Source organism: Anolis carolinensis, chromosome 3, assembly GCF_035594765.1.
Source record: "Anolis carolinensis isolate JA03-04 chromosome 3, rAnoCar3.1.pri, whole genome shotgun sequence".
Lineage (NCBI taxonomy): Eukaryota > Metazoa > Chordata > Lepidosauria > Squamata > Dactyloidae > Anolis > Anolis carolinensis.
The window spans coordinates 88,382,594-88,408,507 of NC_085843.1; positions in this window are offsets into that span (position 1 = coordinate 88,382,594).

Sequence of the window (25,914 nt, forward strand, 5' to 3'; positions counted from 1 at the left end):
TTAGTGTCTTCTATCTGTGTGTACATACACAGACTCATTAACTCATTCATTCATTTATAATCACAGGTAATATGACAATATACTATGTGGCAATTACTACCAGTTATATACGGTTAATAATTGGTGGCTGTGAGTCAAATATGCCCTAATATAGAAATGCTCACAACATGGGCTTTATACTCTGTCTTAATTAATGCTGGTCTGTGACAAAGTCAGAGTCCAATTATGCTGATTTATGACTAAGTGGATGGAAAATATTGGCGCCACAAAACTCTTAGCTGTATTTTTAAAGTTTGCCCTTAACAGTGAATTCATTTAGTAAGAGAAAAACAAGTTCTTTGTTCTTGTAAAGTTAGTAAAAGGAAGTCAAATAGATGTGGGAAATAAAATGCCTGTGGTGTCTTCACTCTTTATATTTCCAAAATAGGCAGCTGTGTTAATAAGTAATAAGCTTGCATAGCACGCTATAGGGCAAAACTACCAATTGAGGTACAACATCCCCTATGGCTCAGAAAGGGTCAATAGCATCTTTAAGAGGTGATTTGGTTTATAGTGGTAGGTCTGGGTGAGATTATTTTGATCATTCTGATCACTGTGCTTTCCAATCTGCTGTCTACCGCCACCATCATCTGGACTTCTCCTGCATTGCATCTCATTCCTTCCAAAATTAGCGATTCTTTTCTGTTGATCTGAGCTGTCACTTAGAGACAGGTGAAATAATAATAAGGAAGAGTAAGAAATGGGAGAAAATGCAAGCAAAGCACGGTCTTTTTATGGATTGTATTTACAATTGAAAACAGTTTATGGATTGTATTTACAATTGAAAACAGTGCAAAAATAGCAGTTTCTAGCAAAATGTATAAACAAGACACTCTTCAAATGCACATTTTCTTCTTTTTTATCTCTACAGAACAGTTTTAGTTAGAGATCATTGCACAACCTTTGTCAGAACTAAGAAAAATGGAAACAAATCCTTAATGTATGCAGTCAGCCCACCACTTTTGTGGTGGTTAGCAGTACAAGAGGCCCACAAAAGTGAGCAAGCCATAAATATTTCTACCACCACTTCTCCACACACACACTGTATTTAACACAATAAAATTGCAGGCAGGGTGGCTGGGACTGGTCACATGTATGCTTCCTTGCTAGTTCTCTCAGGCAGTGGAAAGGAAGGGGATGGGAGAGTGCGATGAGAAAGGGGGAGTGCTGTTTAGGTCTTCAGAGCAGGCAGAGGAATTGCAACCACCATAAGAACACTGTCCCATAGTCTGTACCCTTTTCCTGTCATTGCTGTCATCCCTCCCTGGCCCACCCTGGCTCTCTCCACCTCCATTTCCCCAACATGTTACCTCTGTCTGCCCTAGAGATGCTTTCCCGTTATCTTCCATCTTACTGATCCCCATGAATGAATGAATGTGTGAGGGAGTGCACACATACACACTCCCTTCTCCCACTTCCCTATCCTATCCAAATCCCTTCTCTCTATACCTACTCACATGATAGGAAAATATTAGAGTTTGCAGGTTATATCATTACTAGTTACTTATATTTGCAAATAACCATCCCCTAAAAGACCCCCAAATATAACAGCAAAATCACAGAAAATTAAAGTTACAAAGATTCCATTCCTGGGCAAAATTAGAGAAGACAAATTTTTCCACCATAACATGGAAAACCAATTAAGACCAAGATGGATAAAGTCTTTTTCTAAGGGCTTTATCATATATTGTCATACGATTATGTGCCTTCTCTTTCCCCAGTGTAATTTTCTTTTGTCTTTGATTATTTTTGATCCCTTTGATTATTATTTGATCTTTTCGTTCATCCGGGGAGGCCCTTCTTTCGCCACTGCCTTTATCCCAGGCCCGTCTTGTGGGAACGAGGGAGAGGGCCTTTTCTGCTGTGGCCCCCCGACTGTGGAATTCACTGCCCACTGAGATCAGGCAAGCCCCCACCTTGTTAGCCTTTAAGAAAGATCTAAAAACATGGCTTTTCCGATGTGCCTTTGGGGAGTAAATGTTATATACCTCTTTGGTTATTCCCCTTGGATTCTATCCTTTAGACTGCTCCTGTGATGACTCATGGGCCATGTAGTCCCGTTCCTAGTATTGTTGTGACAGATGAAGAGGAAAACTTGGGTTTCCCACCGTTTCTGCCAGATTTGGAGCCCTTGCAGCTGCAGGATGTTTGCCCACAAGAAGTCAGACAAACAAGCCTTGAGGAAAAATCTCCCCCATTTTCTCGCCGTCTTTATTATAATCAAGATAGACACGCGCGGGAGGCGACTCGCAGGAGTGCCCGGATAGCCGCCAGACAATTAGATGATTAAGTCTACTTCCCTTGGGAAAGTTTAAGGAGTCCTGCATCTGGACAGTTTAGGTTTCGGTTCTTGTTCCCCAGAGAAAGTTTGCTTTGGCGGGAAAACAAGATCCTATAAAAGTGTTTGACCACTAGGATTCCATGCGGAGTCAATTCGTCAGCTTCGGGAGTAGATTGTGTGTGGACTACGCTACTCCCGCTTCCAGGACCTTGCCCTCGTTCCAGCCCTGCCTTGTTCCCCGGACCTTGCCACGGATTTTCGCCACGGACCCTGTTCCTGCTCCTCGCTCTTGTTGCCTTGAATCAAGCCAAGTTTTCCAAGAATCAAGTTTGCTTCCTAGCCTTGCTTTAAGCTCCATGGACTAAAGGACCTTGTCTTCTCCCCTCACTTTGCTTGGCAAAGTGAGTGTTTCGGTTATTGGATTACAACTTTGGACCTTAATATTTCATATTGGACATTGCTTCCTTGGACTAATTTTGAGCTTTCCTGAAAGGTCTACTTCTGAACTTTATTCTACACTTGCTTTTATTAACTTTATATATTTCCACAATAAAGATATTAGATAGATTCTGGCCTCTGTGTATGGTTATTGGTGCTCTGCAGCCTGGGTCCTGACAGTTTGACTCCGCCACCTTAAGCACCAATCAACCTAGGCCAGAATGTCTACCGGAGCCAGGCCGGGAGACCAGCCACTCAGCTACACCATCGCCAAGGATGAAGTGGACAGAATCCGTGATATGATCCATGCGCAGGAGGGAGAAATACGGGGCTTGAAGGAACGCGGAATCCGTCTCCCTGCCCTGGCATTGCCAACCAAGTTTTCTGGAGAAGCTTCCAAGGTTCATGTTTTCCGTCGTCAATGCCAGGCATACCTAGAAGCCCGTCATGCCGAGTTTCCCCAAGAAGACATCAAGGTGGCGTGGATTTACAGTCTCCTGGACGGCCCAGCCGCCAATTGGGCCACGGCGCTGTTCGATGAAGCCTCCCCACACCTAAGTTCCGTGCATAACTTCCTGAATCACCTTAAGGCGACTTGGGGGATCGAGGATAATTTAGAGGCGGCCGGCCACAAACTCCGGCGCCTTTCTCAAGGGGACAGGCCCTTGTCCCAGTACATAGCCGAGTTCCGAGTGCTGGCTCAAAGCACCGGTTGGAATGACATAGCCCTCAGAGGACAGTTTCGGGAGGGTCTCAATATCGAGATGTTGGAAGAAATCTCCAAGGTGGATCCTCCGAACTCTCTTGAAAGACTTATTGACCAATGTTTACGAGCCGAAGTCATGCTTGCCAACAGAAAACAATGGCTCCGAGGCCAGAGTGGGAGAGCTGGGGCAAAACCTCCCGCTCCCGCCGGCGTCCAGCCACGTCCAGTGTGGAGACCCCCGCCACCAGCCCCATACCCCAGAGAAAGCGGGGAGGTGCCAATGCAATTGGGCAATGTGCATCCCAGGTTAGACGTTGCCGAGAAGGCCCGCCGCCAACGTTTAAACCTCTGTTGGTACTGCGGAGACGGGGGCCACTTTGCCAGAGTGCCCAGCCAAAAGAAAGCCCGCCGCTCGTTTGGCGGCGGCGTCCTCCGTGGAGTCGGAGACGGCCGAGGCGGCTGGCGCAAAGCCGGCAGGGGAAGCCAACGACCGGGCGTAGAGAGGCTCGCCAACCCGGTCAGAAACCCCACTCAAGAGCCGCCAACCGGGGTCCTATTTCTCCTAGTGGTCACCTTGTGGTCAGCGAAAAAGGGACCTGTCATGATCCATGCCATGATAGACTCAGGAGCAACAAACAATTTCATCGATAGAGAGTATGCCGACTCTCTGGGATTACAATATCATGATTTCAAGAACGCCCGGGTGGTGCAAGCCATAGATGGCCGCCCCCTAAAGACAGGTCCAGTAAGCCAATGGTCTGAACCCACCAGAATGTGGATAAGGGAACACATGGAAGAGATTTCCTTCTTTGTTACCGAGGTTCCCCACTGCCCTGTGATTTTGGGAATTCCATGGCTGACACTCCACGACCCAAACATCTCCTGGACCAACAGAGAACTGCAGTTTGCTTCTAAATATTGCCAAAACCATTGTCTTGTAGCCAAGGTCTGTCACGCCACAGACGCTGAATCCATCATCACCTTGCCCAAGAAATACTCAGACTTTTGGGATGTTTTCAATGAAAAAGAAGCCGAGAGACTACCCCCGCATAGGCCTTATGATTGTGCCATTGACTTGGTGGAGGGGGCCCCAATTCCGCGAGGACATCTCTACTCCTTAACTGAACCAGAGCAAGAAGCTCTCAGGGAGTTCATAGAGTCAAATCTCCGCAAGGGATTCATCAGACCATCTCAATCTCCGGCCGCTTCCCCAGTGATGTTTGTGAAAAAGAAGTATGGGGACTTACGCTTGGTTGTGGACTATAGAGCATTGAATAATATCACGAAGCGGAACCGCTATCCCCTGCCTTTAATCTCAGACCTATTAGACCGACTTCGAGGAGCCAAGGTTTATACCAAGCTGGACCTTCGGGGGGCTTATAATCTAGTTCGCATCAGGGAGGGGGACGAGTGGAAAACCGCCTTCCAGACCAAATTCGGATTATTCGAGTCCCTAGTCATGAATTACGGTTTATGTGGAGCTCCCGCAACGTTCCAGCACTTTGTCAACGATATCTTCCAAGACTATCTAGATCGGTTCCTGATCATCTACTTGGACGATTTTTTGGTGTTTTCTAGATCGCAATCTGAACATGAGAACCACGTCAGAATGGTGTTACAACGTTTGCGGGATCATGGACTATATGCCAAGTTGGAAAAATGCGCCTTTGATCTTGAAGAGGTTGATTTCCTGGGTTACCGCATCTCGCCACAAGGGCTCTCCATGGACCCGGCAAAGGTTTCAGCAGTATTGGAATGGCGGGCGCCAACCAACAAGAAAGAGGTGCAACGGTTCTTGAGGTTCGCGAATTACTACCGCAAGTTCATTCCAGACTTTGCCCGCTGGTCTGACCCAATCACCAGCTGCATCCGTGGAAAACAGCCTTTCCGCTGGACGGAGCAAGCTGAGAAAGGGTTCCAGCAACTAAAGAAATTATTCACGTCCCAGCCAATCCTACAGCACCCGGATCCTAAAACCCCTTTTGTTGTGCAGGCTGACGCCTCCGATGTGGCAATTGGGGCTGTACTCTTGCAACCAGTGGGAGACCATCTTCACCCTTGTGCCTTTTACTCCCGTCAACTAACGGCCCCAGAGAGAAATTACACTATTTGGGAAAAGGAACTTTTGGCCATAAAGGCAGCCTTTGAAAATTGGAGACATTGGTTAGAAGGGGCCAAATTTCCCATTGAGGTTCATACTGATCATCGGAATTTAGAGCATCTAAGAACTGCCCGCAAGTTAAATCAGAGGCAGCAGCGCTGGGCTTTATTCTTTGAGCGTTTTGATTTCCAGATCCATTATGTAACCCCAGCTCAGACCAAACAAGCAGATGCTTTATCACGGAAACCAGAGTATGCTGCAGGGCGCAGAGAGACCTTTGAATCCCAATTGCTGCAGCCCGAGAACTTTGCCACGCTCACAGTGGGAAACACCAAATCCACTCCAATTGATTCAACTCCCTCTACTCCAGGGCCCCTTTGTGCTCAGGAAATCAGAGCCAGTCAACAGGCGGATGCCTGGGCTCAAGATCAAATTCGCCAAGGACTACATTTCCCTTTCTCACTTAAGGATGGGTTACTTTGCTACAGAAATCACGTCTACATCCCTCCAGGACCAGGCAGAGAAAAGGCACTTCGTCTGTGTCATGACTGCAAGCCAGCAGGGCATTTTGGTCTATTTAAACCCATGCATTTGATCCTACGAGATTTTTGGTGGCCCAAGATCCGCAAGGACGTAGAAAAATATGTCAACACCTGCCCGGTATGCCAGCGTTCCAAGACAAGAAGGGAGAAGCCCTCAGGGCTACTGCACCCCCTTCCTACTCCATCTCGTCCATGGGAAATAATTTCTGCGGATTTTATCACTGATCTACCACCTTCCCTTGGATTTACCACGATTCTAATGGTGGTGGACCTTTTTACCAAATTGGCCCATTTCATTCCCTGTGATGGCCTCCCCACGGCCAAAGAGACTGCAGATTTATTCCTTCAGCATGTTTTCAGACTACATGGATTGCCCAAGAGTTTAGTCACAGACCGTGGATCTCAATTCACCTCTCGTTTCTGGAAGGCACTACAAAAGCTATTGGGCATAGACTCTCGTTTATCTTCAGCTCACCATCCCCAAACGGATGGGCAAACTGAGCGCACCAATGCCACTTTGGAACAATACCTTCGCTGTTATGTAAACTATCAGCAGGACAATTGGGCTTCCCTGTTGCCACTGTCCGAGTTTGCCTACAACAATGGTGTCCAGGCTTCAACTAAGGAAACTCCGTTCTTTGCAAACTACGGCTTCCATCCACGTTTCTTCCCTCCTGTCATTGAAACCTCAGAAGTCCCCGCAGCGGAGGACTGGTTACAAGAACTCACAGCAGTGCAACAACTATTGCTCCAACAACTGGATCAAGCCAAGGAGGACTATAAACGCCACGCTGACAGTCATCGCCAGCCGGGCCCCGAGATCAAGGTAGGAGATCGGGTTCTTTTGTCCACTCGCTTTTTGCCCTCCCACCGTCCCTGCCGGAAGCTAGATGCCCGTTTCATTGGTCCTTATCCAGTGGTGGCGCAACTTAACCCCGTGACTTTCAAACTTCAACTTCCGCGCTCCATGCGCATTCATCCAGTGTTTCATCGCTCCCTGCTCCTTCCGGCGGAAGGTGTACACCCTGATGTAGACCGGCCGGCCCCCACTCCTGTTTTGGTGGATGGGGAGGAGGAATTCGAGGTTCAGGACATTTTGGATTCTCGCTTCCACCGCCGCCGCCTTCAGTATCTCATTGACTGGGTGGGTTTTGGCCCCGAGGAACGCTCTTGGGAAGACGCTTCCACAGTCCATGCTCCTGATTTAACCCGCCGCTTCCATCAGGCCTACCCCGCCAAGCCACAACCCCGCACCTTGGGAAGAGGGCCCATTTTGGAGAGGGGCCTTGAGGAGGGGGATAGTGTGATGACTCATGGGCCATGTAGTCCCGTTCCTAGTATTGTTGTGACAGATGAAGAGGAAAACTTGGGTTTCCCACCGTTTCTGCCAGATTTGGAGCCCTTGCAGCTGCAGGATGTTTGCCCACAAGAAGTCAGACAAACAAGCCTTGAGGAAAAATCTCCCCCATTTTCTCGCCGTCTTTATTATAATCAAGATAGACACGCGCGGGAGGCGACTCGCAGGAGTGCCCGGATAGCCGCCAGACAATTAGATGATTAAGTCTACTTCCCTTGGGAAAGTTTAAGGAGTCCTGCATCTGGACAGTTTAGGTTTCGGTTCTTGTTCCCCAGAGAAAGTTTGCTTTGGCGGGAAAACAAGATCCTATAAAAGTGTTTGACCACTAGGATTCCATGCGGAGTCAATTCGTCAGCTTCGGGAGTAGATTGTGTGTGGACTACGCTACTCCCGCTTCCAGGACCTTGCCCTCGTTCCAGCCCTGCCTTGTTCCCCGGACCTTGCCACGGATTTTCACCACGGACCCTGTTCCTGCTCCTCGCTCTTGTTGCCTTGAATCAAGCCAAGTTTTCCAAGAATCAAGTTTGCTTCCTAGCCTTGCTTTAAGCTCCATGGACTAAAGGACCTTGTCTTCTCCCCTCACTTTGCTTGGCAAAGTGAGTGTTTCGGTTATTGGATTACAACTTTGGACCTTAATATTTCATATTGGACATTGCTTCCTTGGACTAATTTTGACCTTTCCTGAAAGGTCTACTTCTGAACTTTATTCTACACTTGCTTTTATTAACTTTATATATTTCCACAATAAAGATATTAGATAGATTCTGGCCTCTGTGTATGGTTATTGGTGCTCTGCAGCCTGGGTCCTGACAGCTCCACCATTTTATATCCCTGTTCCCTTTATTCGTATGCCTCTCTCTCCCGAGTTTTTAATTAAGTGTTCATGTGGCCCGCCCTTTTTTTACTGTTTTCTCTGATTTGTGTTGTAATGTATATGATTATTTTTGCACTGTTATATTGTGTTATGATATGTTGTTTTATTTTGTTATATTGTATGGTGTCTGGGCATGGCCCCATGTAAGCCGCCCCGAGTCCCCGTTGGGGAGATGGTGGCGGGGTATAAATAAAGTATTATTATTATTATTATTATTATTATTATTATTATTATTATTATTTTGGTTGTGTCTTTTTGTGCCACTAAATATATTGTTTCTCCCAAGTTTATGTAACTCTTTTCCCATTTTTCTGAATCATTATCACCATAATTAGCTTTACTCATGGAAACAATGTTTATTTCCATAATAATTTTTGTCCCTCATAAAAATGCTGCAGCGTTTCATTCAAAATGGATCTGCTTGTATGAAACAATAAACTATAGCTCATGATAAAGGGAGAACCAGCATTAACGCTCCTATTTCAAAAGGCAGACATGTCCCCCTCACAAGTAGATCTTTCAGGAGGACAAATTTCAGCCTGCCAGGTAAAGTAACAGGGTGAAGGTCTTTTCCAGTAGTACCTGCATCTTCTTGAGCACTTTACAAATCATGCCTGTTTGCCTTGGACAGGCAGGTAACTTCCAGAGGCAGATCCAGTAAATAATAGGAGCAAGGTTTTGCAGATACTTACCATGTAACCGCTGAACAGTTATGTTGACACTATTAAAACCATAAATGTTTGTCCATGGCTTTGAATCAGTCACTTCTATGGGGCTTACTGCTTTTTTGTTGGTACTCAAATAAAAATGGAGCAGCCCACAAAATAACTTCAGCCAATTCGGTATAACTACACAGTAGTAAGGCTACAACAGATGATACATTGGTCAATGACAGAGTGCATATTTTTCATATTAAAAATCAAGGCTCATTTCTTAACATATCAAGTTTAAATATGGATTAGGAGAGTAGAGTTGATGGGAATGTTTTCCTGCTGAGACCTTACCAGTCATAGTACACAGTACTTTGCTAGACTTGCTTCTCATTCTTCAGAGACAAAAGGAGTTTGCATACACATAGTGAATGAAATATACAAGGAGCATAGACTAGCTACACATTTAGTACTTCCTGAGCTTTCCTCAAGGTCTTGTGACATGACTTATGCAATACCTCTGTAAAAAGAAACACCAGGGAGGGAAAAGTCCAAATGTATCTAGCTCCCATAGGCTTGAGGATTGTTGGAAAGATCCAGCTGCCTTCTACCACGCAATGGTGATGCATGATGTGACAGATCCTGAAAATGAGGTGTGAAGGGTGACATGGTATGGATTGGCCGGGCAGCTGGGGTTTTCCAACATTCTCCAAATCCACAACGGCCAGATGCATTTGGACTATTTCCTCCCCTGATATCTGTTTCAAGAGTCAAAGTTTCCTCTCTCTTCCCTTTCTTCAATTAAATTATGGTGGCGCTAAAGGTCTTTGAGAAAAATCCAGAAGATGCTGGATGTGTAACTAGTTCCATTTCTTCAAAGGTGGAAATGGTGGCAGCAGCAAAAGTTTTGGGTTTTGGAATCTTTTCAATTTCAGATTTATGGAGTAAATCTCAGAATTGTTATTGCTATTGCTACTGACTAGTGCCTTGAATCCTTCTGTTTGTTCTTCTGGTGAAATGGGGAAAGGGTTCATCTAAACAGGCACTAAAATCTGGCTTGAAGCCAGGTCAGGATCCAAAAAACATATTCCCCCACGAGTTCCAAAACATATCCAGCCAGAGACAACATGATAAAAAAATCACCAGAAATCCTGGCTCAAGACAGAAAATTTCTTGAATTCTTCCTGAACACCAATGCCAAATTCTGTGCCTTCATGTAAACAGGAGTAAGAAAGGTGTCAGAATAAAAAAGCTGCTACACAGTCTATCTGAAAGGTAAACAACGGCCTTAAAAGCCCAACAGTCCCACGGGAATGCTTGAATTACTGTCTTTCCATGCCTTGCAGAGCTGAGAGACAAGCATTGCTGCAATGCTATTTGTCTCTGTGAGAGACAAAAGATCCAGTGGATCTACTGGTGTGTGCACTCATCATCAAAATAGTTCATCACTTGCATCTTCTAGCCAGTTTGTATGGTGCCTCTGTAGGCACTCCAAAGTGAACCAAATCTTTATAATCTGCATGCTGTTCTAGATTAATTGCCTGTGTGGAAGCACCCAAAATGTGAGGCTGGATCTACAATATCATATAATGCAGTTTGGAACTGTTAAATGCAGTTAGATTGCATTATATGGGTGTGCACTGACCATATAATGTAGTATAGATCCAGCCAGAGAGAAGAGAACTAGAGAAAGAGGAGGGATCCTTCTACACAGGCACTATGAAACTGGCTTGAGATCAGGATGTCTACCAAATGCAGACTTCAACACACATCCAGCCAGAAACATTGTATTAAAAGAACTACAGTAAAACCCCGCTCGTCCGAGCCTCCGTGCAGTCCGAGCGGGTGAACGGGGAGGGCCGCAAAGCTACCTAGCAACACGCACGGGGCGCTCGCTTTTTTGCTGGTACTTTGTTGGCCAAACTGAGAGGGTTCCTTTCCCTTTGGTGGCCGCTTGGACCCAGGGAAGCAGCACACTTCGCACTTCCCTGGGTCCAAGCGGCCACCAGAGGGAGAGGAAACCTGGTAATCCGAGTGATCCCGGTTGACTGAGCTGAGGTCTATCCGTTTAACGCGGACTACCGAGGTTCTACTGTAATTGGAAATTCCAGATCAAGCTACAAAAGCTATTGAAGCAATGTATATACTATGCAGAGCAGGAATTTGAGACCAAAACACAGAGCTCTTGGGAGGACAAGACTAACACCTAAACAGTCAGAGAACGAAAATGAATACACAGCTTGGCTGGAAGGTAATCAAACACCTCCCACCAGAAAGGAAACAACAGCATTCCCATGGGAAGCCTCACCTTTACTTTCTTGCTTTGTCTTGCTTTAGTCACAAGGATAATCACAATATTGAAGCAAAGGAAGTACAACATTTAAATCAACAGGGACCACAAAGCAGTAGAACCAAAAAAGCAAAAGCCGATCTTGAAACAGAGTTGGCTAAAGGAAAACACTGACAATTTGAACATGAATGTGTGGATGTGTCTTCAACTCACCTGCAGGTTTATGACATTCTCATGAATTTCATAGGGTTTTCTTAGGCATAGAGTATTTAAGAGATGGTTGGCCCATGCCTTTTTTAGACTCTATAGCATCTGGTATTTCTTGTAGGTCCCCCATCCAAGAGATAACCAGGCCTCATTTGCTTAGCCTCTAAAACAAGACCATTATGATGATTTTGATTATTTAGATAGATTAAATATGGATAGCAAGAAATAATTAGTCTTTCTATTGAATCTCATACAGCTTCTGCCTCTCTCCATATTTGTTTTTGACCCACAAAGTCAAACAGCCTATGAACAATATAAAATACCAGCCTATCAGTAAACTAGCAGCCTTGTTTATCGGGAGTCTGGAAAAAAGAAGGTTATCAGTTCTCTATGTTTTTGTTTTTGCTTCACTGGTGAGGCCTTCAAGTGAGTTCTTGTCTAATTTTTCACAGCTGATCAGTTACCTAGTTTAAAAATATGTATGTTGGTTTCATTTGTTGCATAGGAGCACACTCTTGTGCTTAAGCACCCTTGATATTAACCCCATTTAGTACATTATTGAATTGTCATAAAATCCTCTGCAAAGCATTCAACAGCTTTAAGTACTATAGGCTATAATCACTCTATTTATCAATAAATTCTACTTTGGGGGAAAAGTGGGCTACAGATGAGATAAGTATGCTAAGGCAAGTCCATCTGAAACTGTTACTCCCTATATTTGTTACAAGTGACAATGGGATCTTTTCATCCAATTTAATGTCATATTTCAGATTAATCTGTCCAAATCCTTTGGCCAAGGTTAATTTCAATTAGTATGTTAGTGTACTTGTTTTTAAGGTCACATATTTCATGTTGCTGTTGTCAAAATAATCACCACCACATCACTGGCACCTTTATCATCATCATCATTATTTTCTTCTTCACACAGAGAAGATTGGTAGGATTTCCAGTTACTGTAAATGTGGAGGGAACGAGAAATACATAGACCTTTAATGCACATTCTACTGCAAGTTTGGAGCACCATCCAGTGGTTAAACTGCAGGTTAGCAACCAGTTTTAGCTGATGTTTTTGATCATTGTACCCAATTGCATCCATAGCTCTAAAAATAAATGTGCATGATTATAATACAAAGAGAGAGGTTTTAATCAATAAGGAGAGAGCTGTCACATTTAGATTCTATACCATATTAGCCCTAGTCCTACAAAAAGATAATTTAGATGCTCTCACAAATACAGCTTGTTCAATGAAAAGAAAACCACATTGACATTGATTTGCTAACAAAGACCTGCACTTTGAAAAATTTAGTATTGATTTTTGTATGTATGACATTTTATAGAAAGAGATGTAACTTAAATGTACTAGCAGGGTTTTTTTTCCTACCAATTTTCAGCCCATGCCAGGTGTCCAATAACTACCAAGAAATGTGCATCTAAATCTGCCAATACTGACTTAAGAAAGACTACTTAACAATTTGCTATACAGAAATTGATGGAGACAGTGAAGTGCAATGGTTTGAATATTTGGTGTTTAGGGCTATTTATCAAGTTATTAATTGCCCACCTTTTCTCCAAACTGGGGTTCAAGGTGACTTACAAGACAATAAAGACACATAGAGTTCAAAACATACAAAAAAGTTAAGGTTAGGTTTAGGGTTGGTATTACATCTATAGTAGCACAGAAACATAAAAAGCTATTTTATTGCTTTTTCTTAAAGCCAACACTTGTACTTGAAAGCTTGCTGGAATAAAAATGTCTTCATCTGCCATTGAAAAGATAGTAATGAAGGAGCCATCTTAGCTTCAGTAGAAAGGATGTTACAGTCTCGGAACAGTCATGTAGTGGGGAGTCTCTTCATATGTAGCAGGATTCAAAGAAGTGCCTTCCCCAAAGATCTTTGAGATCTGACAGGCTGATATGGAGAGATAGTCCAAATAACCTGTATGCTAGCTACATAGGACTTTATAGCTCATAACCAGGCAGAAGACATACTAGGCACCTGGACCAGCATGGTGACAGACACTGAGGAACCTTTTTGAGGGCCTCCATGGTCAGAGAATAATTTGTTTCTTCTTTTATTTGAGGAGTGATCTGAGCACCTTTCACATGTTTTAGTAATTTACCTCAGTGGTAATGACTTGGGCTTGCTTAAGGGCTTCATTTTGCAGGTTTGATTTCCACACCATTCAGACCAGGTGGCCCAAAGTTATTCTGATTTGATCAGTCATTTTACCATGCCAAAATTTGGCATGATGAGGGGCATTCTTGATGTCTTGATAGAACCTAGAAGAGGGTTAACAGAGAGATCCAGAATGACATACACAGAGTGCTGGGCCACTTTTTTTGCTCATCCTAAGATTCATTTTCATCAGCTTGAGGGTGAATCTTGATAGGGCAGTTCACCAAATGCTGATCCAGAATGGGCTACTCCAAATCAACACTCCTCATCACCTGTAATGACATGATCCTGTATGGCAGAGAGATAGGGGAGAGGTGAAAGTTCCCCCTCGTCTCCCTCCAATCTCCCAGTGCTCCAGATAGCATCATTCTAGGTGCTGAAAGGAGTCTTCTTCTATTTTAGTGCCCACTAGACACTACTAAGGTAAGTTTGAGGTGGGCAAGGCTGGTGCCATCCTCTTTCCATGGGTTATTCAGGAAGCAGCACAATTGATGAGATATACACTTTCCTCAGGCTCAGACAGCTGGGGAAAAACAAAACAGCAGTTAATTAGACGGTCCCAAAGTTGCTGGATAATCCAAATGTTCCCAAATCTCCAGATTATCCAGCAGCTTCAGATAATGCAGGCCATATAGCTGATCTGGCTTCACATTCAGTTTAAATGGCATGTCAAGGCTGATGGTGTTCATTTTTCAGAAGAAGATAATTGATCTTCCTAGAAGACTTGCAAATGTGAGTAAGTTACTTGTCCATGGCAAGGAATAGGGAATAAGGAGAGAATTAAAGAGTTTAATTTACACCGTGACATCCTTTTGGAGAAGAGTAAGGCTCTAGGGGACCTGGGGCAGGGAAGGGGGTCTATCCTTTAGTAAGCCTTGGGGTTTTGCTCTTACTTGCAAGATCCTGGAACTTGGGTGAGAGTGCCCTGGGTTTCCCTTCTGATAAGTGGCCAGTTGAGCAGCAAGCTAACTATTGCATTGCCCTCAGGGCTCAGTTGTTTTACCCAAGGGAATGCTGAGGAGGTATTGGTAGTCTAGGATAGACACCTAATCTCAGCTGAATCTACATCAGGTGATCCTTTTCCCTCCTTACTTAACCCAACATTCTGTGTCTGGTTATTCTTTATTTGGTCATAAAATACTTCCTCAGCAATTAGTTCAACTGAAATTGTTGAGACTTACTTTTGAACATTCATAAGGTGACTGTGGTGACTTTATTTATTTGCTTTTGCTCTTCACTACCAGCAACCCAGTTTGACTTGACTTGGAAAGCATAATAGGGTGTCAAACCCATCAACCTCACCTGTTGTAGGTTTTTCATAAGATGTTTTGTTCAGTCCTGGGCCACTTATCCAAAAAGAGAAATTTCCATATCATCCTTTCTTGTTCTCTCAGTTTAACAGAAGCTGCTTCAAAGGGTAGCTTTTGGAAAAGAGAGAATTTAACAACACTTTATCAAACTGACTGTTCCTAAAGTTGCTGATGAGAAACTGCATATTTCTATGAGCCTCTTTTTTCCTGCAGATTTATTAATACTCCATAACTAATCATATACAATTCTTTTGAATTACAGTCTCTGTTCCTAAGTATCTAACTGATGAATTATTGCTGTATTACTTATTTTCCTGAATTGTGTAAGTTAATCCCTAATCTTAATGACTTTTTATGAATGGATCCTACTAAAGCAGCTACTAACACCATAAGATGCTTAACCAATATAGATAAGGATTACTTAACATAATATGTGATGCCTCATGGGCCTTGTAGTCCTGTTCCTAGTACTATTGTGGCAGAGTCATGCCAGACTAATCTGATCTCTTTTTTCGATAGAGTTACGAGTTGGGTCGATACAGGGAATGCTGTGGATGTAGCGTACCTGGATTTCAGTAAGGCCTTCGACAAAGTCCCCCACGACCTTCTGGCAAACAAACTAGTAAAATGTGGGCTAGACAAAACGACGGTTAGGTGGATCTGTAATTGGCTAAGCGAACGAACCCAAAGGGTGCTCACCAATGCGTCGTCTTCATCATGGAAAGAAGTGTCAAGTGGAGTGCCGCAGGGCTCCGTCCTGGGCCCGGTTCTGTTCAACATCTTTATTAACGACTTAGACGAAGGGTTAGAAGGCACGATCATCAAGTTTGCAGACGACACAAAACTGGGAGGGATAGCTAACACTCCAGAAGACAGGAGCAGAATTCAAAACGATCTTGACAGACTAGAGAGATGGGCCGAAACTAACAAAATGAAGTTCAACAGGGACAAATGCAAGATACTTCACTTCGGCAGAAAAAATGGAAATCAAAGATACAGAATGGGGGACGCCTGGCTTGACAGCAGTGTGTGCGAAAAAGACCTTGGAGTCCTCGTGGACAACAAGTTAAACATGAGCCAACAATGTGATGCGGCTGCTAAAAAAGCCAATGGGATTCTGGCCTGCATCAATAGGGGAATAGCGTCTAGATCCAGGGAAGTTATGCTCCCCCTCTATTCTGCCTTGGTCAGACCACACCTGGAATACTGTGTCCAATTTTGGGCACCACAGTTGAAGGGAGATGTTGACAAGCTGGAAAGCGTCCAGAGGAGGGCGACTAAAATGATTAAGGGTCTGGAGAACAAGCCCTATGAGGAGCGGCTTAAAGAGCTGGGCATGTTTAGCCTGCAGAAGAGAAGGCTGAGAGGAGACATGATAGCCATGTACAAATACGTGAAGGGAAGTCATAGGGAAGAGGGAGCAAGCTTGTTTTCTGCTGCCCTGCAGACTAGGACACGGAACAATGGCTTCAAACTACAGGAAAGGAGATTCCACCTGAACATCAGGAAGAACTTCCTCACTGTGAGAGCTGTTCGACAGTGGAACTCTCTCCCCGGGGCCGTGGTGGAGGCTCCTTCCTTGGAGGCTTTTAAGCAGAGGCTGGATGGCCATCTGTCGGGGGTGCTTTGAATGCGATTTCCTGCTTCTTAGCAGGGGGTTGGACTAGATGGCCCATGTGGTCTCTTCCAACTCTACTATTCTATGATTCTATGATTCTATGATTCTAGATGAAGATGAAAACATGGGGTTTTCGCCGGTTCAACAAGAGCCGGAGTCCCTTCACCTGCCGGATGTTGATGTTTGCCCTCAAGAATTCAGTAAAACAGGCCTTGGGCATTACTCCCCTCCGTTTCCCAGGAAAGAATCTTATTCTAGAGACAGAGGAGTCAGAGAAGCAAATCGGAGGAGTTTACGGATCGCTGCCAAACAACAGGCTGATTAGGCCTGCTTCCCTTGGGAAATTCTAAGGAGTCTTGCATCTGGACAGAGTTGGGTTTCGCTTCTTGTTCTCTAGGGAAAGAGTTCTGTTGGCGGGAAAACGAGACCCAATATAGGTGTTTGACGCGGGAGATTCTTTGCGGAGTCAATTGATCAGCTTCAGGAGAGAGATCGTGTGTGGACTTCGTAACCCCAGTTCCTTGCTTCCTGGATCAAGCATTCAAGCCTCTGCCTTGCCTTGCTGTTTAACCACGGACCTTGTTCCACGCTTCACGTTTTGCCTTGTTTCTAGTCACGGACCTAGTCAAGTACCAAGTTTATTTCCAGCCTTGTTGTCAAGCTTCATTGGACTTCCAAGACTCTGACATTTCCCCACACTATTGCCTGGCAAAAGTGTGTGTTTCGGTCAAGTGGATTAAAACTTTGAACTCTAATATCATTTATTGGACAATACATTTTTGGACTATATTTGACCTCATTTGAAAGGTCTGCTTCTGAACGATATTCTTCACTTGTTTTTATTGCTTTTATATATTTCCTTAATAAAGATATTAGATAGAGAATGGCCTCCGTGTAAGGTTTTTGGTGCCCAGCAGCCAGGGACCTGACAAATACCACATCATTGACTTCTAACAATATTTTAACTTCCAGTCTATTTTTTGTGTACTTATAACCATGGGCAAAGGTTTGATTGCCAATTAGTTTGGTTTTATCACTTAACAGATATGCAATAGTTCATAAATCTAAACTTCCTTCAGTTGTTTGCCTTGAATTTCATTTTTCTTGGCACACATTCTCTTTCAGACTTCCTCTATATGTCTTTATACTTTCTCTCTTTCCCAAATATGAAGCTACTGGTCATGAATAAAATAACTTGTTTAGACTTTCTGAGGCTTCTATGGGGTACCCCCAAAGGACTTCCCCTGGCAGTGCTTCTTTTGAAGGGCACATGATAGTGTTGGCTGGAACACTAGTCCCACTAGAATGGAGTCAATAAAGCTTCAGACTTAGTTTTTCTGTTCTTCACATTTTAGGAGCAGAAATGATTGAATTAAGATGGGATCACCAGTGACTTCATGTGTTAACCACTATTCCAGGCAACATTGTTATATTGTAATACTGACGTGAAAACAAATTTGATCTAAATTTGCTAGTACTCCTTTTTAGAGTGTCTACTCCTTTTATATGCATATGGGAGCAGCCACTGATGACAAAAATGAAGACCCCTGGGCTGAGAGCTCTGGTCAATTTCACTATTATGCTATCCCTTTTCATATTTGTGGTCTACTATAACCTGTGAAAACTCTCAACACCTTCCAAGGATGATGCCTGCCTAGCCTATTGATCAGTTTTGTGCCAGTCTTGTTTGACAGGCAATTATTTACATTTCCAAAAATGAAAGCTAGGCATTCTGACTCCAGAGATATACATAATTATATGACTAATGTTTGGAAGTAGACTTTACTTACCTCAGAGTTAATTCCAATTGTGGTTACTGTAAACAAGCCAGCTTCTTAAAGAATAGTTTGATTTTAATGTTTTGTATACCCAAGGTGAGAACTGACCAGTTTGTTGGGTTCAAATGATATAATGATCCATTATAATCAGAAATTGAAGTGAATTCTTCTAAACTTATCCTTGCAGCCAAAGCAAGGGGGGGGGGGGGGAAGAGAAGCATAAAACCTTTGCTTTCCACACATAACACCTATCTGTTGTTCTGCACTATACCTCAAGCAACACTAGTTGATGTTAATTTCTCTTTTCTTATATGGTTTCATAAATATCTGAAAAAGAACATATCTCCTTTAGCAAATAGGTTTATCTATCCTATCATTTTCAACCCTACCTTTGTATTCTCTCTCCTATTCCTTGAGAATTTTCCAGCATAGGATTTCTCCTTTTTAGCCACAATCTCAAAGATTTCACTTTAATTTTTCAAATGATACCAAAAAAACATATCACTTTACACTGTTCTACAATGAAAATGTTACTAGTTAAATTGAGGAAAAATATGGTTTCTGTTCCATCTGTTTCTGTCTTTTAAATAGACTGCACACAAGGCACAATGTAAAACTCTTAACAAAAATTAGCACCAGATCTGTAATTTTCTCCATCTTCTAAAGTTAAAGATAAAGAAAAAATTCTGAGCAGACTTTAGCCACAGGGTGTCCTCTTTCACCAAGGATAATTCTATGCCCTGTGGAATGTGTCACCAACACCCCCCTTCTCAAAATTTCTCTCCCTCAAAAGCTCTCTCAGTTCTTCCCAATTGCTTTCTTTCTTACAGAATGAGATTGGGTCAGGAAAGAGAAAACGGGGGTACACTGCAATTTCTAAACCTCCAAAGTTCTGGTTTTTGTTTTAAGGTACAAGGGTGAAAATAGCCATCCACACCCTCATCTAAACACAGAATTTGCAGAATATAGTCATTTCATACAGTGTGGTGAATTGTTTGCTGAGCATGCAGGAAGTTTTCAGCTTTATCATATTTATTACCCTGAAATATTGAATTTCCTCCTGACATAGCCAGAACTAAATAAGTAATTATATTATCTGATAGCTGACATCATTACTTAAGCATCCATTTCAGTTGAGTAAGTACAAATGCACAATCATGGCTGCTAAGTGGATGACATAAATTCTTTTTTATTCATGTTGCCGCAGGTTGAACAAAGGATATCTCTTTTTCAAATCAATATACAGCTTGATAGTATCATAAACATTTTAGTTAGAAAGCTTTTAAGTATTAAGGCAGCAAACCTATAATTCCCAGAAAGACATCCAAGGAGCCATAAGATGATGTCTGTCTCCCTCCAGCTGGCAGGTTTGACTGCCCCGGATGTGAAAGCTTGTCTTGATACATGGTGATACCCTATTGGAATTAGGGGAATTGAACTAAAAATAATAGTATCTGCCTATAATATGATCAGTCTGTGTTAGATGTGGTCATACACTCCCTGAAAATGCAACTTCTCCTGGTTTTATTTATTTATTTCCAGCATTTATATCCCGCCCTTTTCACCCGAAGGGACTCAGGGCGGTTGGATTCAGCTCTGACCCTAGAGGCTCAGATATCAGCAGTGACCAGGAGTGCTTTTGCATAGTTAAAGCTAGTGCACTAATTGTGCCTGTTCTGGAGAAGTGTGATCTGGCCATGGTGGTACAGTATATGCTCTGGATACATACTGGTTGGACTACTGTAATGTGCTCTATGTGGGGCTGCCTTTGAAAAGTGCTCAGAAACTTCAGTTGGTCCAAAAGGCAGCAGCCAGACTGCTAACTGGGGCTGGCTACAGGGAGCAGACAACTCCTCTGTAGCAACAATTCCACTGGCTGCCAACCCCATTTCTGGGCACAATTCAAAGTGCTGGTTTTTACCTATAAAGTCCTATTTGGCTTGGGTCTAGGCAATTTGAGGGACCATCTTTCTGTCTAAGAACCTGTTAGAAATTTATGATCCTCTGCAGATAGCCTTCTCTCTGTACAATCACCCACAAGCACATTTGGTGAGAACACAGGAGAGGGCCTTTTCAGTCTGCTCCCAGAATTTGGAACTTCCTCCCAAGAGAGACCAGGATGGCCTTATTCCTGCTTGTCTTTCACAAGCAAGTTAAGACATTTTCTGTCATCAAGCATTTGTGGGAGGATGAGGGACACACTGCTGGGGAGGTTGTATGGGGAGGGGCGGGGGAGATGGGGAGAATATTTAGTTTTAAATGCAATTTTAATTATACAAGTATTTATTGTGTCCTAACTGTGTTTTAACTTATATCCATGACACAATATTTAATTGTTTTTAAATTGTTTTAAATTTTTGTACTTGCCATTTTAATTTTTTCTGGGTTGTGCCATGTAATTGTGAGCCACCTTGAGTCCTCACGTAAAGAAAGGAAAAGTGGAAATAAAGTAAATAATAATAATAATAATCATCATCATCATCTTTGGAAAACCAAAGTGGAAGGTCAGGCTAGAGTTAAAAATCAAGGAACTTAGATCAGATGCAAGTAACCTGAAAAATATGAAAGAGAGGAAACTGAAGAATGACAAAATCAAGCAATACCTGATCAGAAAGTACTGGCTGAACACCAGAAAAATTGAAGAAGCTTTGGAAATTGTGAAAGAACAAATTACAGCAACAGCCAGAAAAATTGAAAGATATGAAGCCAGAATCATCCAGTACAGACAAAATCAACTGTTTCAATCAGACCAAAGATGGTTCTACCAGAGTCTGAACCAAACAACAGACACAGTAACCATAAAGCCAGAGAAAACTGCAACAACAAAGTTCTGGAAAGAACTTTGGGAAAATAATAAGAACTACAACAAGAACGCTGGGTGGATAAAGGATTTTGAAGGAAAATTCTCACAGAACAAAATGGAACAGATGGAAATAACAACTGAAATGATCAGCAAACGAGTGCAAAAAGTCAAGAACTGGACATCGCCTGGTAGTAATCAACTTCATGGATTTTGGCTCAAACGTCTGATTAGTTTACATGGAAAAATGGCCCAACAATTCAATGAGATGCTGCAGAAAGGAAGTATCAGTGAATGGCTAACAACTGGAAGAACTTACCTGATACAAAAGGATCCAGCAAAAGGAGCAGCACCAGGAAACTACAGGCCAATAACGTGTCTGCCCACTATGTTTAAACTACTGACTGGCATCATAGCTGACAAAGTTCAAGATTATCTTGAAGAAAAAAACATCTTGCCAGATGAACAGAAAGGCAACAAATGGAAAAGCAGGGGCACAAAAGACCAGTTATTGATTGACAAAATGATTCTGGAGAATTGTAAGAGCCAAAAAGCTAATCTTCACATGACGTGGATTGACTACAAAAAGGCCTTTGACTCACTCCCACACAGCTGGATCATCAAGTGCCTGGACGCCATCGGGATTTGTAAAAACGTTGGCACCTTCATTGAAAACATGATGGAGCACTGGAAAACTGAACTGTTTGTTGGAAATGAAAGCTATGGACTTGTTAACATCAGAAGAGGAATTTTCTAGGGAGATTCATTGTACCCTCTGCTTTTCATTATTGCCATGATCCCTCTGTCAACAATCTTACAAAAAAACAAATCTCGGCTATCAAACATCAAAGGAATCTCACCAAATTTTACATCTGATGTACATGGATGACCTGAAGCTGTATGGGAAAACAGAAACTGAAATCCAGTCTCTGACCAACACTGTCCGAACTTTTAGCACTGATATCAGCATGGAGTTTGGTTTGGACAAATGTTTGACAGTGGCAATGAAGAAAGGAAAAATCATTGAAAGTGAGGGCATAAATATGCCTAATGGCCAAACAATAAAGTGTCACCAGCCAGAGGCCTATAAATATCTGGGCATACTACAGCTGGACAACATCAAGCATGAACATGTGAAAACTGTGGTCAGCAAAGAATACACACAAAGGGTCAGAAAAATTCTCAAAAGCAAGCTTAATAGAGGCAACACCATCAAGGCCATAAACACCTGGGCCATACCTGTCATAAGATATACTGCTGGCATTATAAATTGGACACAGGCGGAACTGGACAATTTGAACAGAAAAACAAGAAAAACCATGACCATTCATCATTCACTGCACCCTCGCAGTGATGTTGACCGGCTACATCTGCCTAAAAGATCAGGTGGCAGAGGACTCTTACAAGTAAAACAAGCAGTCAAAGAAGAGGAACATGCCCTTGCAGAATATGTAAAGCAAAGTGAAGAATCTGCTTTGATTGAAGTCAAAAATCAGAAACTCCTCAAAGCACAGCAGACAAAAAATCAGGTCAAGAAAACTGCACTACAAACTAGAGCTGACAGCTGGCACAACAAAACATTGCATGGAAAGTTCCTTGACAAAATTGAAGGAAAAGCTGATAAGGAGAAGACCTGGCTCTGGCTCACGAATGGGACCCTGAAGAAGGAGACAGAAGGCCTGATCCTTGCAGCCCAGGAGCAAGCCATCAGAACAAATGCAATTAAGACCAAGATCAAAAAATCAGCTGATGACCCAAAATGCAGACTGTGCAAGGAAACCGACGAAACCATTGATCACATCCTCAGCTGCTGTAAGAAAATCGCACAGACAGACTACAAACAGAGGCACAACCATGTGGCCCAAATGATCCATTGGAACTTATGCCTCAAGTACCACCTCCCAGCAGCAAAGAACTGGTGGGATCACAAACCTGTAAAAGTATTGGAAAATGAGCACGCAAAGATACTGTGGGACTTCCGAATACAGACTGACAAAGTTCTGGAACAGAACACACCAGACATCACAGTTGTGGAAAAGAAAAAGGTTTGGATAATTGATGTCGCCATCCCAGGTGACAGTCGCATTGACGAAAAACAACAGGAAAAACTCAGCCACTATCAGGACCTCAAGATTGAACTTCAAAGACTCTGGCAGAAACCAATGCAGGTGGTCCCGGTGGTGATCGGTACATTGGGTGCCGTGCCAAAAGATCTCAGCCAGCATTTGGAAACAATAGACATTGACAAAATCACGATCTGCCAACTGCAAAAGGCCAGCCTACGGGGATCTGCACGCATCATCCGAAAATACATCACACAGTCCTAGACACTTGGGAAGTGTTCGACTTGTCATTTTGTGATATGAAATCCAGCATATCTATCTTGTTTGCTGTGTCATAAAATAATAATCATCATCATCATCATCATCATCATCATCATCATCTAAATCTAAATCTAAATCCATAATAAAAGTGAAAACCCGTATGTGTGTATGTGGCACACGTGTCCGCTCACACAGACAGCCTCCGGCCTCCACAAACAGGCTACACTTCCCACTCCTTCTCACTACTTTGCACAGACATTGGGGTTACAGCGAGCACCTTGAACATGTAGCCCAACCCTTGCCAATGTCCTCTCCAAACACTACAAACCACCACCCAAGGAATGCTTTCATTTGGGGACTATTTCATCCTACATTTTGCTTTTTCTTCCACCACAGGCAGGCATTCCAGGGTTCTCCATTGCTGTGGAATTTGCATGACCCCACCTACTCCCCTTCCCTTTCCAATCTGTCTGAATAACAAACTGCAAAATGAAGCTACAACTAAACTTACTGGAGGAGTTTGGGAGATTGAAGTTGTAGTTTACCCTACATCAAGTCAGAGCATTGTGACTCCTACTGAGAAATTTATAGGAGTTGTACTTCACCTACACCCAAAACGCTATGAACCCAAACAATGATAGCTCTGGGCCAAATTTGCCATGCATACCTGATATGCCCAGATTTGAAAACTGGTGGGTTTAGAAGGGAATTGGCCTGGACATTTGGGAGTAGTAGCTACTTGGATTTATAGTTCACCTGCAGTGAATGAGCACTTTGAACCCCACCGGTGATGGACCAGGACCAAACTTGCCACACAGAGCCCCCATAACCAATACAATGTATAGGACAAGTTGGGGGGGGGCAGTTATAGTTCAGCTGCATTTGGCTCTGGGAGTTGTAGTTCACCCTTATCCAGACAGCACTAAACCCAGCCAATGACGGATCTGGACCAAACTTGGCACACTTCCTCATCGTACCCAACTATGCATACAGGCAGGGTATCGGGGTGATTGATCTGTGCTCTGTGAGTTGTAGTTCACCCTTATACAGACAGCACTGAACCCAGACAACTTTGGATCTGGACTAAACTTGGCACACAACTTTCTCAAATAACTCGGGCACCGCCGGGTCCCCAAGCTAGTAACAATAACAACAACAACATAAAGTGTAATGAAACATTTTATTCATCTGCATTTTTGCCTAATCCCATTTATTCCTTTTAAAATTGGGGATGGATGTACAACAAATTGAAATTTGAAGGTGAGTGTGTATAGCCTCCAACACAAAGGCCTCCCTAATTCATTACAGTTGTTTTTCTGAATAAAGCCCTTGAAGATATTTATTGTAAGGACAAAAAAGGGGGAGCCTATCTTGTAGCAGTCTTAAGAATCAATATTAATTGTATGGGATCAGAGGCTGCTTTTCCAGACTGCAACAATACTACCGGTATCTAATTCTTCTGCAAAAAACTATTCTTTTCCACATACTGTAACTGATTTATTATCTCTTGACTTGTGTGTGTGTGCGCGCGCGCATGTGTGTGTGTGTGTGTATGTGTGTGTAGACAATGGTAATAAAGGTGAGATAGGTGGAAATCAAGGATCAAAATTGATAGAATTGTGGCAAGGACACACAGAACATATCTCTAGTAATAGATGGATGATAGATGAATTCCTATACAACAATTTCTATTCCCTCTCAATTGAAAAGACATTTATAAAAGAGTAAACTAAATTTATGTCAAATTTGAGAGGCCGGTAGGAGGAGAACAGAGCAAAGGATATTCAAGTTGAGCAGAGTAGAATAGAAGAATCCTTTCTCAGTCCAATTCTGGGCACTTTCACACAAATATTTATTTATTTATTTATTTATTTATTTATTTACAGTATTTATATTCTGCCCTTCTCACCCTGAAGGGGACTCAGAACGGATCACAATGTACACATACATGGCAATGCCGTTAGACATGCAGACAGAGAGAGACGAAGACACAGAGGCTATTTAACTTTCTCCAGTTTCCAGGCTTCTGGTGGGTATGCTCGATTGCGGCCACAGGAGGAGCTGCTGCTTCATCATCCACTGTGACACTGAGTCCTTTGATGGATTGCTTCCTCATTCCTTTCTGCATGCTGCTGGACAATTTTTATGGTGTTTTAAATTAGTTAAATTAGCCTCCCCGCCTGAGCGGTACATAAATTTTCCTATTTGATAGATGCAACTATCTTTCGGGTTGCTTTCGGGTTGCTTAGGTCAACAACGAGCTGGGCTATTTTTTTTTTATAGTTGGGTCCTCACTCTGACATCTCAGTCAGTAGTGATTTATTGCAGCTGGCTACTAACCAGCTGTGCCACAGCCTGGCCAACTATGGTGCTATGGTTCCAGTTTGACTGCCGCAATTCCATTCTATGAAATCCTTGGATT